The sequence below is a fragment of the Otolemur garnettii genome, unplaced genomic scaffold (assembly GCF_000181295.1).
Source record: "Otolemur garnettii isolate 467f Iridium unplaced genomic scaffold, OtoGar3 scaffold00009, whole genome shotgun sequence".
In the NCBI taxonomy this organism is placed as follows: domain Eukaryota; kingdom Metazoa; phylum Chordata; class Mammalia; order Primates; family Galagidae; genus Otolemur; species Otolemur garnettii.
The window spans coordinates 24,626,175-24,642,359 of NW_003852404.1; positions in this window are offsets into that span (position 1 = coordinate 24,626,175).

Genomic DNA, 16,185 nt, shown 5'->3' on the forward strand with positions numbered 1-16,185 from the left:
GACTCTGTCTCAAAACAATAACAATAGTAAATAAATAATAATAGAATAAATCCTTTAGAGAAGTCTTTACCTTGGGAACTAAGTGTTATGATAAGGTTACCATATTAATACCAAAAAATTACCTAGAACATCCTACTTTTTAAGATAAGTTAATTGTAAAATTCAACTGTTGTCCAGCAATCTGATGTAATGCATATGCTTTGAATATTATTTGAACATTACCTACTATGGCAAAGGTCACTGTGATTTTTTTTCTGTAATGTTTATGTAAAACGTTCACAGTAGAGACATTCTGTGCTCAGGGCCTTATCTCTAGGAAGAGTTCATTACAGCTAAAACCTTTTAGCAGTTCCTAATATAGTTTAGAAGATTCAGAAACAAAAGTTATCTTTCAGTTAATTAACTTGAGGCCATTAATGTAATAGAATTTTGAAGAATTCAGAGTACATAATTTTATTACATAAAAATTTCTGTCATATATGAAAAAATAAGTTATATCCCCTCTCTTCTCCCTTCCACTTGAATTTAATTGTGCTTTTCTCTTGTGTGGGCATGTAGCTGTTTATCTATTGATTTCATATTACTATGAAGCATATTGGATACTTCCTTTTCCATTCATGAGATACTTTACTAAAAAGAATCTGCTTTAAGTCCATCCAGATAAACACACAGAAAGGTAAAGTCTCCATCTCTTTATGGCTGAATGGTATTCCATGGTATACGTATACCAGAATTTATTAATACATTCACATGTTGATGGGCACTTGGATAGATTCCATGTCTTGACAATGGTAAATTGAGCTGCAGTGAACATTTTAGTGCAAATGTCCTTATGTTAAAATTATTTTTATTTTTTTCTTCTGGGTAGATACCTAATAATGGAATTATAGGATCAACCTTCACCTTGGCAATTGCAGAAACACCAAAAATAAGTAAATGGGATATGATCAAGCTAGAAAGCTTCTGCACAGCTACGGGTACAACAACTAAACATACAGACACCTTCATATTTGCATGCTACAAATCTAACAAAGGGCTGGTAAATAGAATCTATAGAGAACTCAAACTAATCAAAAGAAAAGAGCAAACAATCCCATTTCTAAGTGGTCAAAAGACACAAAAAGATCTTTCTTGAAGAAGACAAATGAATGGCCGAGAAACACATGAGAAAATGCTCATGGTCCCCGATCATCAGAGAAATGCAAATCAAAACTACCCTGAGATATCACCTAACCCCTGTGAGAATAGCCCACCTCACAAAGTCCCAAAACTGCAGATGATAGCTTGGATGTGGAAAGAAGGGAGGACTTTCAACTTCTTCTGGGATTGCGAACTAATACAGCCTCTATGGAAACAAGTGCACTTTTTTTCTCTTTTTTCTAAGTCAGAGTGTACTGGAAAGTTTTCTTCCCTTCCTCAATTCATCTCGAATATCAACTGCAGCTCCACTGAACAGTTACTTGGGAGTTGGATTCAGATTAACAGTTTATGCAGGCATAATATTTAATTATGCTTTTCCCCCGAGGAAATGCAAGGAAATTCACACCAGTAGCTAACCTTCAACTGATGGAGCGCGGAAAGCCAGCAGCTTCGTGACTCAGCCCATGTCAGATGGCAAGTCCTGTCGGATGCGTCTCAGATATGACACTAATTGTCTTCCCCCATACAATTTTCTTTTTCTTTCCTTCTTTCACTTTCCCAACTCACTAATTCCTATTTGTCATGATCAATGTCCAGATAAATTATTCATGTCCCAACTCTTATCTCAGGCTCTAGTCCAAGAAAACCTGGAAGAAAATTAGTGTGTCCCCAGGACCTGAAAGAGTGCATGGAAAATATTTATTTAATTATTTGCAGAAGTAAAATATGAATGAAAATTATATTATGTGGAAAACTCAATTTGGACTTTTAAAAATAATATGATATCTTCAGGCAAATGAAGATGATTTGAATCAAAATAATTACTTTGTATCAAGTTATAGAGAAATACCATTCTGAGCAATTTTTTAAAAATATTGCATTTAATACATAAAATATAGTTTTCCGTCTTAACATAAAATACCTTTTTTTTGGATGTAACTGAATATGAGAAAAAGTGCTATAGATTAATATATTTTAAGTATACCCTAATGAGTGGGGAAAGTCTTTATTCCCAAAGTCAAATTGAATTTAATTGTAATATTTTATTGTCTAATTTTTGCTACCAAAGAAATTATGATACATTAAAATTTTATCATATTCATGAAACTTGTAAATATGGTAAAAAGCACATTGATGCCATTTTATAAAAATTATTATTATTTTATGTATATCAGTATTCCCCAAGCTCTCTTTCAATACATATTTTAATGTGTATTTGTTAAATGATATATGACTAAAATATAAACAAGTTATAATTGTATCACTGGCAAAGTACTAAGAAAAGTCTTAATTTTTAGCTGACCATTTTAATCTAAATGAGTGATTGCAAACATGCACACCCAATTTCCACTCATTGTCAGTATTTTAATAAAAAACCCATGGTAGAGCACAAAGAGCAAATTATGGTAAAATGAAACACATTTTATAAGATATGCATGTGTTTAATAGAATATATATATATGTACATGTATATGTATGTATTTCCACCCATAAAGAATAAAATAATGGTAAAAACAATATGGGGTCATGCCTGTGGCTCAGTGAGTAGGGCGCTGGCCCCATATATCAAGGGTGATGGGTTTGAACCCCGCCCTGGCCAAACTGCAACAACAACAAAAAAATAAATAGTTGGGTGTTGCAGTGGGCGCCTATAGTCCCAACTACTTGGAAGGCTGAGGCAAGAGAATCTCCTAAGCCCAAGAGTTGGAGGTTGCTGTGAGCTGTGAAGGCACTGCGCTCTACTGAGGGCAACAAAGTGAGACTCTGTCTCTAAAAAAAAAAAAAAAAAAAATTAAAAATTTATATACATTTTCAGAAAAGAAAACGCTGTGTTAAAACTATATTCCTCAATACATACTTATAATGTTTGGTATCTTGTATCTTGTATCTCTTGTATTTGCGGAAGTGACATGTGACTGGAGTATTACAATTTTTATAGAGTTTTTTCCTTTCTGAAAATATATATACTTTTTTTGCATGCTCTGTATATATACTACATATCAGCTCATGTGTCTCTGTTGTCATCATTTTAGTAACTTTTATCCATTGAAATTTATCACAAAGTTTGATCAAAATGTACATCTCATTTGCAACAATATTTTTTATATTGCGTTCCTCATTTTTTTCGAATAACATATTCCTATAAACATTCTCCATGTTATTATTGCTATGAATAATATTAACAATATTTTAATGGAACTAATTTATCTAAGACCAGCTATTTGCATCTGGGTAGCGTTTGGGAAAAACCAGGTCAGTGAGCCGGGCAGGTAGGTATTCTTCTTTATTCATGGCATAGATTCTCAAGATGAAGCTTTTTGTAAGTGTGTAGATGTTTCAGTTTTAATTTTACTCAGCAATCGCAGAACGTTAACTGCAGGCCTTCTCCCAGTGATTTCACTTTTCCTCCACACTGTCTGACAGTTTTCTGCAAAAATATCATATCTTCTGCTTGCCTTAAAATTTTGTAGTTTGTTCACCATGGCTTTCTGCATTAATTTCAGTGTTTTGAAACACTGCATTAAAACATTTATCTTGGTTGTTAATGTTAGTGTGCAGCTTAAATTTTGTAATTAAGGTCACACCTGGCATCACTCCGTTTAAGAAAATTGACTTTTTTCTCCCATTTTTAAAGATTTGTATTATAAAATCTTTTAAACATACAACAATGAGCCTCCATGTACCTATCATATAACTAAAGCAATCATCAACCATGGCCAATCCTAGGTTATCTAAACTGGTACCACCTTCCTGCCTCCCCCTTGGATTATTGTGCAGAAAAGCAGAGATACTATACTACTTTAATTAACAATATTTACGGATAGAGCTCCCACAGATAAAGTGTCTTTTAAAACTCTGTTTAACCATAACATTAGCATCATACATAGAAATATCTCTTCGGGCCCTGGATGCCTGTGGCTCAATAGTTAGAGTGCAGCTTTTTTCTCTTCGTATAAGTCCTTTTCTATATCCAGTTGACAGAGCATTGTGACCTCTATTCCTGTCAGGGGCAGCTTTTTCATTTATTCATTTTAATACTTGAACAACTATTGGGAGAATGTTCCTCTTCACGATTCATCTAAAGTATATGCACATATATGAATTTCCTCTTTGCTACTTCTTCTGTTCCTGGTAACAGATTATCACTACACTTGACCATCTTTCCAAGTGCCTGTAATGCTGGCTTACACCTTCATGGAGTTTAGATGGTGCTTAGTGTTTTTTATTTATTTTCTGGAGAGGGGCGGGTGGCTAGTTTTGTACCAGAGAACACGGTAAATACACCATAATAGCATCTAAAAGGTATGAATCTTAATTTACTTATTCAGTTCAACTTCATTGTTTTCCCATTATCTCTTTCATCACTCTAACAAAGTACAGAATGGGAAAAAGCCATTTTAAAGTAAAATGAAAGCATATATTTAATAAATAGCATAAAAATAAAAGATTCAGTTCTGTAATTTTTTTTCAATTCTTATTATTCCTTTAAAAGATATGTATTTTAATTATAATCACTGACAAAATATTTCAACACAAGTAGAACAGGAGCCTGACTGTTGTTCTTTTGACGGTGGGACATCAGAGCTTTAGGGCACTGTGCTTACTAATGCAATAAAATGTTGACACTGACACTTTATCAACTGATATCTCCTTGACCATACACAATATCTGGTGGCACGTGATCACTGAATGGTCCTGTAATACAGAGGGCCTTTATTAAAATGACTATCTCCAACCAATCAGTTTTCTTGGAGTGCTTGTGAAACCTTAAAAATAAATGAAGACCTCGTTTGAAGAACTGCACTCTATCCCACTGTTTCTTTAAACAATATCTTGACATATCAACAATGCCAAGACATCAGAAAAACTAATAAAGTACTTTAGTTCAGATAAAGAAACAAATCTACTATAAATACTCATCTCTGAAATGAGATAGTTGTGTATAAGCAGAAGAGATAAGCAGATTTCAATAAATCATACACACTGAAGGTTCAGACTAGTCAAGGAAAACCTGAATGAGAATATCAGAAGCCCTAACAGAGAACTCATGGGTAGTCTTCATTCTGTCTCAGTCCCTGGCATGGCACGGGGATATAACATCAAATTATGGCTATGGGAAATGTGACCACTTCAGAAATGGTTATAATTTTCTTTGTGAATATTTCCAGTGAGATGGACAAGCAGGCCAGTAGTTTCATCCTCCTTCGTAGTATGACTCACACAGAATGTGACATTTGTATGACCCAGTCATGACAAATGACAAGATCATGTGAACTAAGGGGACACTGACTTGAGCCCTCTTAGCCAATGCATTTTTGGTGAAAGAGAGCTCAAATGACTCATTTGTGTTACAATATTCAATAGAATATCTGTTGAAAAGTTCTGAGTTAAAGCTGTAAATGAGAGGCAGACCTATCTGTCTGAAAGTCACCAACATCCTAGTAGAATGACAGGGGTAATACACTATTGAGTAGATTACAAATTCACAAAGGAAAACAACTCAACATTTTGGGCCTGAAACTCTGAATCGACTGAATCTTTACAATTTTCCTAGGTTGTCTTAGGGGAGGAGACACGTCTTGTGTGCCTTAGTTACAATCTGTTAAAACCTCACTGCAAAACAAGAATGCAATAGCAAAACAAAAAGGAGAAGGACATCGTCTATCATTTCTGTCTATTAAGATCCACACAATAAGATCTATAGAAAATATATGTATATATGTGAAAAACTATACGTATATGTGTATGGAGGTTTTACGAGATAATTGGGCACATGAATGATATTATGTCCATATATTAACAAACATGCTGGAAAATTGCAACAAAGATAAAGAAAAGTTCACAAAGACAAAGATGAGTTGATGGAAAACTCACCCAAAAGAATTTTTAAAAAATACTCCTGGGACTAATAATAAGTGATTGTATCAAGGTTCTGGAATAGAAGTTTAATATACAGAAAACAAACAAACAAACAACAAAAAAAAACTTTCACACACCTTAACAATGATCAAATAGAATTCTGTTATAAATTAAAAACCCAATGCCATTTATATTAGAAACAAAAATAAAATGAGTATAATCTATCTATCTATATATATATATATGATATCCATGTGAGAATAATGACAAAACTCTAATGGAAAAAATAAAAAACATTCTAGATAAATGGAGAGATACTACATGAACATGGAAAGGAAGCATTAATATTTTTAAAATATCAGTTCTTCTCAGCTTGATCTATATATTTAATGCAATCTTACTAAAGGGTTAGTAAGGGGGATGTTTTGTTTTATTTTGCATTTTTTATATCAGCAAACTGATTCTAATGTTTAGATGGAAAGACAGAATACCCAGAATACCCAAAGCTAAAAACTGTTAAAAATAAATAACAAAATAACAAACAAACCAATTAAAATGTTGGCAAAAGATATGAGAAGACACCTCACCAAAGATATACAGATGGTATATAAGCGTATGTAAAGAAAATTAATATAATATATCCCTAGAAAATTGCAAATCAACATAATAAAGAGATACCATATACACCTATTTGAATGATAAAAATGCTGTTAATTATGTGAAACAACAACTTTCTCATTATTGTCATGGGAATGAAAAAAATGTACAGCCACATGGAAGGCAGTCTGGGAAATTCTTAACAAACCTAACCATACTTCTAGCATAAGACCCAGCAATTAAGTTCTTTGGTAATTAATGAAATGAGTATAAAACTTACATTTACACAAAAATGTACACATACACATTTATAGCAGCTTCATCCATAACTGCCAAAATTTGGAAGCAACCAAAATGTGCTTCCGTGGGTGAGTGGATAAACTGTGGTGCATCTATACATTGGCATATTAATAAGCATTACACAGAAGGAGTTATCCAATCAACTAAAGACATGAAGCTAACATGCACATTGCTAAGTGAAAGAAGGGAATCTACAAGAAGTGATACACGTTGTTTGATACCAACTGTAGAACATTCTGGAAATTGTGAAACTATGGAGACAATAAAAGAGTAAGTGACTGCCAAGAATTGAGAGAAGAGCGAGAAGTATGCATTGGTGGAACACAGGAGATGTTTATTAAGGCAGTGAAACGATTCTGTATGATTACGTGGTATATACTTTCATTACGCATTTTCCAAAACCTATAACATCTACAAAATGATTATTGAAATCTAATGAAAAATGTGACTTTAAGTTAATAAGAATGATTCAATATCAGCTCCTTGATTGTAACACATATACTCCACGAATGCAGGAAGTTAAAATGAAACTGAGGGGCGGAGGAAGAGAGTATAAGGGAATTCTCTGTATTTTCTGCTCAATTTTTCTCTGAACCTAAAATGTCACCTTAAAAAAGTCTATCAACGAGAAAACAAAACTGAGCAATAAACTCAAAATGAAACCAAAAACCGACAAAAATTTTAGAGGAAGGCTTAAGGTGGATTAGATAGAGTGTGGTGAAATATCTACCCTTAGAACGTGACACTGTTTATACCTGATGTTTAATAACCATCAATAAAAGCTCATTGTTCTTTTGGTTAATGATTGAAACATGTCATTGTCATTAGCTGAAAAACCACCATCAGGATTTTGCATTTTTTGAGGTCCTAATCTAAACAACATACACAGTTGGGAAGATTGAAGCACTAATTGGCATTTATAAATAGCTCATAAAGGCTAATGACGGGAATTGATAAAGTAAAAAACATAGCAGACAAATTGAAATAAATTTCTTAAAGCAACCAAACTGAGCCCACTGAATAAAAAAATAATGAAGTATCAGTTTATGACCCAAGTGTACATCTCTTCTTCTCTCTAATTTATTTCTGTCATGTCCAGAAGGAATTGTAATCAAATTAAAAATATCAAAAAGATATATTTTACAGAATTAATTACAATTAACTACACTCAAGAATTGATTCAAAGTCAATACTTTGAACATTAGAACCTAATACTTACAAGTAAAGTCATGTCTACACATCTAGATCTACTGAAGACTCTGACACATGTATTTTCAGGACAATAGTCAATGAAAGGAAGCATAGAGTACAGTGGGAGTGCCAAGAGATGGAGATAAATATTATTGCAATTTTTCTAAAATGGGAAATAAGGGAATTCTAAAACTACTTATCAGTTAGCCAATAAGCTTGAATTGGGTCTTTGGCAAAACTGTACAACAGATTATGTAGCAGATGGTTTGTCAGCATTTAACAAACGTAGTGTTGATCACTAGGCACCAAAATGAATCCATGTGGTGCAAATCATACCAAACTAAGTGACTTTCCATTACCATTGAATAGATTAGTGGGATATAGATATAATAACTCCCTGAATTCAGCTAAGAATTTTGCCAAGATTTATATCAAATTTTTTGTGTAATTTTCTAAAACGGCGCTGGCATGGGAATGTTATTACATGGATGTTTTTTGTTATTGAATAACTCCAGTTCGTTCTTAGAGTACATTTGTGGCAATAGTTCTTTGTAAGTATTATCTATCAAAACGTGTGCGGAACATATTTTTAAAGACAGTTGCTTAGATCAGGTCGTACTCCAGATATCCTGATCCAGCAAATCTAGTTCTACCTAAATTATTTAAAATAATAACTTATCAAATAATGTGATGCAATTGATTTCTAAATTTAAGAAAATAATACATATAATTGGGCCTGTTTGATTATGTTTTATAAGGTTATTGTATAAAACATTTCATAAAGCTTTATAACAATGCTTTTTCATCTATAATTTAGTTTTATTTTTAGTTTTATATTAAACTTGATTTCCTAATGTTAAATATATTTTTGGCAATACAGAGAAATTATCTAATTTTTTTGTTTTTTGAGACATGGTCCTTCTCTTTCTCCTTCCATCTTATTCTCTCTAACCTAGACTTAAGTGCAACAACATAGTCATAGCTCACTGCATCCTTAAACTTTTGGACTCAAAAGATCCTCTTGGCATAGCCTCCCAAGTAGGTAGAACTACAGGTGCATGCCATTGTGCTGCCTAATATTTATTTATTTATTTTTTTATTTATCTATTTATTGTAGAGATGTTGTCTCTACTGGTCTTGAACTCCCAGCATAAACTGATCCTCCCATCTTGGCCATACAAAGTGTAGGTTCATAGCTGTCAGCCACAGTGCCCCACCTCAGAAAAAGACTTTAAATAATACATATTATGAATTTTCTAAAAATGTTCAAAGACTGCATTTCTTTTTTGGAATATATATGTTACGTACAAGGTTTAGTATACTTGGTCTCCCCATATCCTTTCTGTCCTCACCTCTTAACTTTCTTCTTCATTCAGTTCACTTTAGCCAGACTGGCCTATTTTTTGTTCTTCAAACAAGCCAGTAATACTATCATTTCCATACCATGCACTTCCGGTCTTTTTTTCTCACATATCAACATAGATTGCTCCAACCCTATTTATTTTATTGGTTCTCAGTCTCCTGTACAGAGATGTTTGTCAATTTTGTTCATCATTATATCTCCAGAGAACTTGTACTATCTGATATTTACTAGGTGAAACACACATTAATTAATGAATAAGTAAATAAATACATTTTAATGTCCTTCTATTTCCTAAAATATAATTATTGTTTAGACTTATAATCATCTGGCATATTAATGATCGGTTATTGACTTAGGACTACATAAATCTGCCATTATATTTCATATTGCCTTATACTGATAAACATATTTAATGATACAAAAGATTAGAAATACAAATATTTTCAAAGACAATATAGCTTAGTTATTTGATTGCTTTATTTAAAATTTTGCCATTTTCTTTTTGAATTTACCTGTGCCTTTACTATGTTTGGGGGCATAGTGGCACAAGTTCAATTTATGTTTTCTGAGTAAGAACATGTACCAAGTTTTATCATACTTGTTTTAGGTCCTATCTTTGTCAGGAATGTTTAACATTTTAAAGGGTGCCTAAAATCTACTCTCTACTTTCCATAAATGATAATAAGACAACTAGATTCCATATAAAAATGAATAAATGTGGACCCATACCTAACATTATATAAACATTGAGACTCAAATTGAATTGCAAACTTAAATGTAAGGCCTAACCCTATAAAAAATTATTGGAAGATAGAATGGAATAACATTAACAATCTTTCATTAGGCAACAAAAAGTTCATAGCAGCAAAAGAAATGATAGATGAATGGGACTTTGTAAAATTTTTTAAATTGTGCTTGAATGCACACCATCACTAAATGTAAAGACAGGTTGGAGAATGGAAGAAATGCCAACTATGTATCTTATAAGGGGTTGAATTCAGCATACAAGAGAAACACATGTACACACACATAATCAGAAAAAGAACAATAACCCAGTGCAAAAGTCTGCAAGGGACTTCAATAGACATTTGTTGAAAGAAGATATACAAATGGCCTATCAGCGCATAAAATGATGCTCAAAATTTTTACTTATTTAGGAACTTCAAACCAAAACCACAATGCAATACCACTTCAGATCCACTTTTCAATTTGCTTCAAATGCTGAATGTTTGTGGTCAGACAAACAATAATAAATTGGAAAGGATATGGAAAAAATAAAATCATTATATATTGCTGATGGAATTACAAAATAGTACAGTTGTTTTGGAAGAGTTACTAGAAGTATGACCAAGCAATTTCATTCCTAGGCATATACCCCAAATAAACAAGAGCATAATTCCACTTAAAAATTGGAACATAAATATTTATAGAAGCATTATTAATAAGAAAAAAGTTGAAATAACCTAAATTCCTGACAAAATAATGAACAAACATGGTATGTGTCAAGTTGAGTTGAAAGTAATTGCAGTTTGGAACCATGAATTTTAAATCATTATAACACATCTTTTAAATCATTATAACACATCTTTATCAATCAAAACAGAACCTATTGCAATCAACTCATTTCCAGCCCATGAGATATAAGTTGGTTTCTTCCTGTAGTGTAAAAATCCACAGTTTGGGATTTGCCAAACTATGGGAAGCTTTTCCTGCTTCCTGCTGTTTGTGAAGTGTTTTCCCTGCAAAAAGTCATAGAGATGCCTGAAGAAGTGATGGTTGGTGACAGGTGAGGTGAATAGGGCATATGGGACAAAATTTCATAGCCCAATTCATTCAGCTTTTATAATGTTGGTTGTTCCGACATGTGGTCGGGCATTATTGTAGAGAAGAATTGGGTCCTTTCTGCTGATCAATGCCAGCTGCAGGCATGACAGTTTTCCATGCATCTCATCAACTTGCTGAGCATGTTTCTCAGATGTGATGATTTCCCTGGAATTCAGAGAGCTGTAGTGGATCAGACCAGCAGCAGACCACCAGCCAGTGACCAGGACCTTTTTTTGGTGCAAGTCTGGCTTTGGGAAGGGCTTTTGGATGTTCCTGGAGGTCCAAACACTGAGCTGATTATTGCTGGTTGTGATACAGAATACACTTTTCATCGCCCATCCAATAAGTTGAGAAATAGTTCATTGCTGTTGCATGGAATAAGAGAAGATGACACTTAAAAATATGAGTGCTCTGATTTGGGGTTAGTTCATGAGGCACCCCACTTATCCAGCTTTTTCACCTTTCCAATTTGCTTCAAACGCTGAATGATGGTAGAATGGTCAATGTTGATTTCTTTGGGAACTTCTCCTGTAGTTGTAAAAAGATTAACTTCGATGACCGCTCTCAGTTGGTTGTTGTCAGCTTCCTTCCAATTGCTGGCCACTATGCTCCTCACTTTCAAGGTTCTTCTCTCTTTTGCAGAACTTCTTGAACCGCCACTGCAATGTATATTCCTTAGCAGTTCCTGGGCCAAATGCATTGCTGATGTTGCAAGTTATCTTTGCTGCTTCACAACTCATTTCTAACTCAAATAAGAAAATCATTTGAATTTGCCTTTTGTCTAACATTGTTTCCATACTCCAAAATGAATATAAAATAAACAAGTAACAGTATTATCAATAAAATCATAAAGCAAGAAATGCTCGTTAAAGGGATGTATAACTCAACTACATTTATTTAAGAATGTATTCTAGTATCAAATGGAAAATTTCAGCAATGCAAAAACCTCAGTTACTTTTGCACCAACCTGTATATAAAATTCAATATAACTGGCAATAAAAAAGAATGCGGTGCTGATATATGCTGCAACGTGGATGGACCTTAAATATCCTAAGGAAAAGAAGACAGTCACAAAAGTTCACACTTTGTATGTTCCCGTTTATATTTCAAAAATAGGAAAATTTATAGGGAAAAATGATTAGTGGTTGCTAGGGAATGAGGGGAAGTGGAGAATGGGGGCTTATCACCGTTTTGTATGAGATTTCTCTTATGTCACAGTGATGGAGTTTGGAAGTCCAAGTTCAAAATATTAGCAGGTTCGGTTTCTCCAGATGTCTCTCTCCTTGGATTGCAGGTGGCATGTACTAGCTATGACCTCATTTAGCTTTTTTTCTGTGTGACAAAATGCTGGTGTTTCTTTCTTATCTATAAGGCCATCAGTGGTATTGGATTAGGTCTTCAACTTGATGACTCTGTTTAAACCTTAGAACTTGCTTACTGCTCTGTCTCCAAATATAGTCATATTAGTGGTTACAGCTTCAATATAAGAATTTTGTGGAGACACGACTCAGTCCACAACAGCTGCATACTGTATGATGTCAACTATGTGGCATTTTGGAAAAGGCAAAACTCTAGAGACAGTATAAAGATAAGTGGTTTCAAAGCATTAGTTAAAAAAAGGTGGAGCCAATTAGATTTTTAGGACAGTAGAACTATTCTGTATGATACTGTCATTTTGACACATGTCATTATATTTGTCCAAACCTAAGAGAGATGCCTAACTTTGAGTGATATTGATGACCATCAGTTGAGACAAACGTCTCACTCTACTGCAGAATGTTGACCATGTGGAACTCTATGGGTGTTGAGGGGCAGAAAGTGTGGGACTCTGTACTTTTCCCCCAATTTTATTGTGAACCTAAAACTGCTGTGAAAAATAAAGTCCATTAAAAAAAAAAAGGCAATGATACTTTAGGAGTTTTCTAGAGTTTGTGTTAAAAGGATCACAAATTGGGTGGCTTCACACAGAAGATATTTATGGTCTTACAGACCCAGGAACACAAGTCTACAATTTAGGTGTCAGCATTCCCCTGACCCCCATGCTTCCTCTGAAACCTCTGGGGAATCGTTTCTTGCCTCTTCCTAGCTTCAGGTTGTGTACAGATAATTCTCGCTGTTTCTTTGCTCACAGCTGCATCTTTCCAAGTTTCATGGTCACATGGTACGCCTCAGCGTGTCTCTGTTTCTCCACATGGACATCTCCTTAAAGGGACACCAGTCGTAATGTCTTAGGAGCTCACTTACTCCAGTATGACCATGTATAATTAATTATTCTGGCAATGACACTGTTTTTTAATAAGATCACTTTCTGGGGTACTTTAGTGCATCTTTTATTTGGAGGAATGGTTCACAACTCATCCATAACAGTTATTGTGACTTCATGATTGTTTATGATGTGGTCTCTAGGTCTTTTTTGAGTGCAGTTTCTGCCTGTTTACCCCTCCCCCACTGTACTAAGGCCACAGGGACCGCCTATTATTCAGTAAGTTTTTCAGGCTTTACACTTGTGATTTTCTTGGCTTGGGACACCCTTCCACCTGAGAAAACCTCCTCTGGCCAACCCGATTCAACATTATATTTAGTTATTTATTATTTATTATACTCCTTTATTTATTATTATTACACTTCACCCTATTTATTTGGTATTTGATTCAAATTCAATATATACCCTGATTTATAAATACAGGTACTATTGTCTCTCTGATTCCTGAAATGGCTTAGTTTAAGTGTATACTCAAATTGTACATTGAAAGAGTCAATGGTAAAAATCTGGTGAGATAATTTAGGTCAATGGCAGCCTAATCATTGTAATCTCAGCCTATGAGACCCCAGGATAATCTGAGTATTCCTGGACTGTGCGAGTCTGCCGTTCCTGACCTCACCCTTGTGCTATTCCTGTATCTCCCCAAATTGCTAATTAGGTTTCTCTTTGTCTCATTACATTGAACTTTCTAACTTTGTAAGAATTGGTTTTTAAAGTTAAAAATTAAAGAAAAAAGTACCCGATATCATCAGTGTTATCTTCAAAAATCCTCTTAAATTCCCCCAAAGTATAATTTCAAGTCATAATTTTGTAGTGAAATGTGTTTATACATGTAAAATATATACCGTACTTTATGAAATACTAAGAAGTATATGTTCAAAATGTGATTTTATAACATCTGCAATTGTATAAATAAAAGAAGGAATAAAATTTTACATAACAGAAATTGCCTAATTTAAATATGAATATGACATAACTATCTCTGCCCCCTACAAGGCTTCGTGGTATCACCAACTGTCAAGCCGATCTATCACAGTTGGGCATTCCAGTGCCTTGTTATTATTATTCTCAATGATAAAGTCTCCTGGAAGCTGAGCAAGTTTCTACGCCCACTAGAGTTAAAATTGCTTTATTAGGCCACAAAGAAACTTGTGCTCCCAGTTATCATAATTTCTGTAGCCCAGAGCTGCTCATATGACCAGGACTTTAATATTCCCTTTGAGTGTAGACTTCTCTTGCTATTCTGTTATAGTTCTTTTGCAGGCCCCTCTTGGGAAGCACACACGTGTCCTGTTCAGGTTATTTCTGCTGATAAGCTGCAGATGTTGCTAAAAAGAGCTGGGCACATTGTGTCTTTCTCCTCAAGATAAGTTGTTTTCACAATGAATGCACCAGCCAGTCAGATGAAGGACTATCTGTGTCTCTCTCTTACTGTGTAGTGAGAGCTTCACAGCCTGTCCGAGACGTTGCTTCCTTTGCCTCTCCTGGTGGACTCAGAGGCTTACTTTGACGTCATTCAGACTAATATAACTTCTTTCAGTAACTACATACTCCTGAAAAAACTCCGAAATGCTTTATGGAAAGGTCTACTATGCATCCCTCACTGATGATCACAGTTCTAAATCATTTCTTTAGTGCCTTCTCTGCACTTCGTTTATTCTTGCTTCTAATCCTTAACTGTGGGCCGCAACTTACTTATCAAAATTAACTTTACTTCACTAATTTATTTAAATATTTATTTATTTAACTTTAATTTATTTAAATTAACTTTATTTTCCTCTTCATGTGACTTTGCCCCCCACTTAGCGATGAATCTGTTTAATCCCACTTGCTATGTCACCTCATCTGCCTTTTGCAAACACCCCACTTATTTTTTCACTTTCCCCAACATGTCCATGCGTGGTATAGAACCATGTTCTACTGGTCCCAACATATCATTAGTACCGTAGCTCACGTATTATTCATACAAAATAGATCTCTCTTCCTTCTCCTTCTATCCAACCCCACATATAAGCACAAATTTCAGACTACTTGCTGTCTATAAGTATTCCTGAGATGCCCTGCACAAACAAGACATTACCTCTATGGGATATGTGCAATAGTGAAGGGGTTTAGCTCCTCTGTCCATGTTTCAGAAAATCCTACTGTGACCAAGGATAAAACATCTGCTCAGTTCTATGCAATGAGGCTTTAAAATAGAATAACTGTACAATCTGGAAACTAATGACTATATCCATTTTAGTAGAATTCTTTAATGAACAGAAATAACTATGCCAAAATAAACCAACTGTACCTTAACTAATATTGATTTTCTTTATCTGATTCTCAGTTTCATGAAAATGGCTGAGGTTTGAGAACTTTCGCTGTAAACATTTTCAGTGTTGAAGAAAGAAGGTAATGATAATTTCAGTGACAGTTCCCATTGAACCAAAGCGTTGACTTTGGAAAATGAATAGAACTTGATCTGTTTCTCATGATTTCTCAAGTTATAAATAATGTCAAAAGGAAATCAAATTTTTCAGCATTGTATGTCTGATAAATTATTTTCCTATAAAAAGATCTAAAAGTTTTTGTTTATGGAGAAAAATAGCTATAGGCAATATTAAAGAAACAAAAAAAAAAAGATCTTTTTAGCTAGTCACTGACT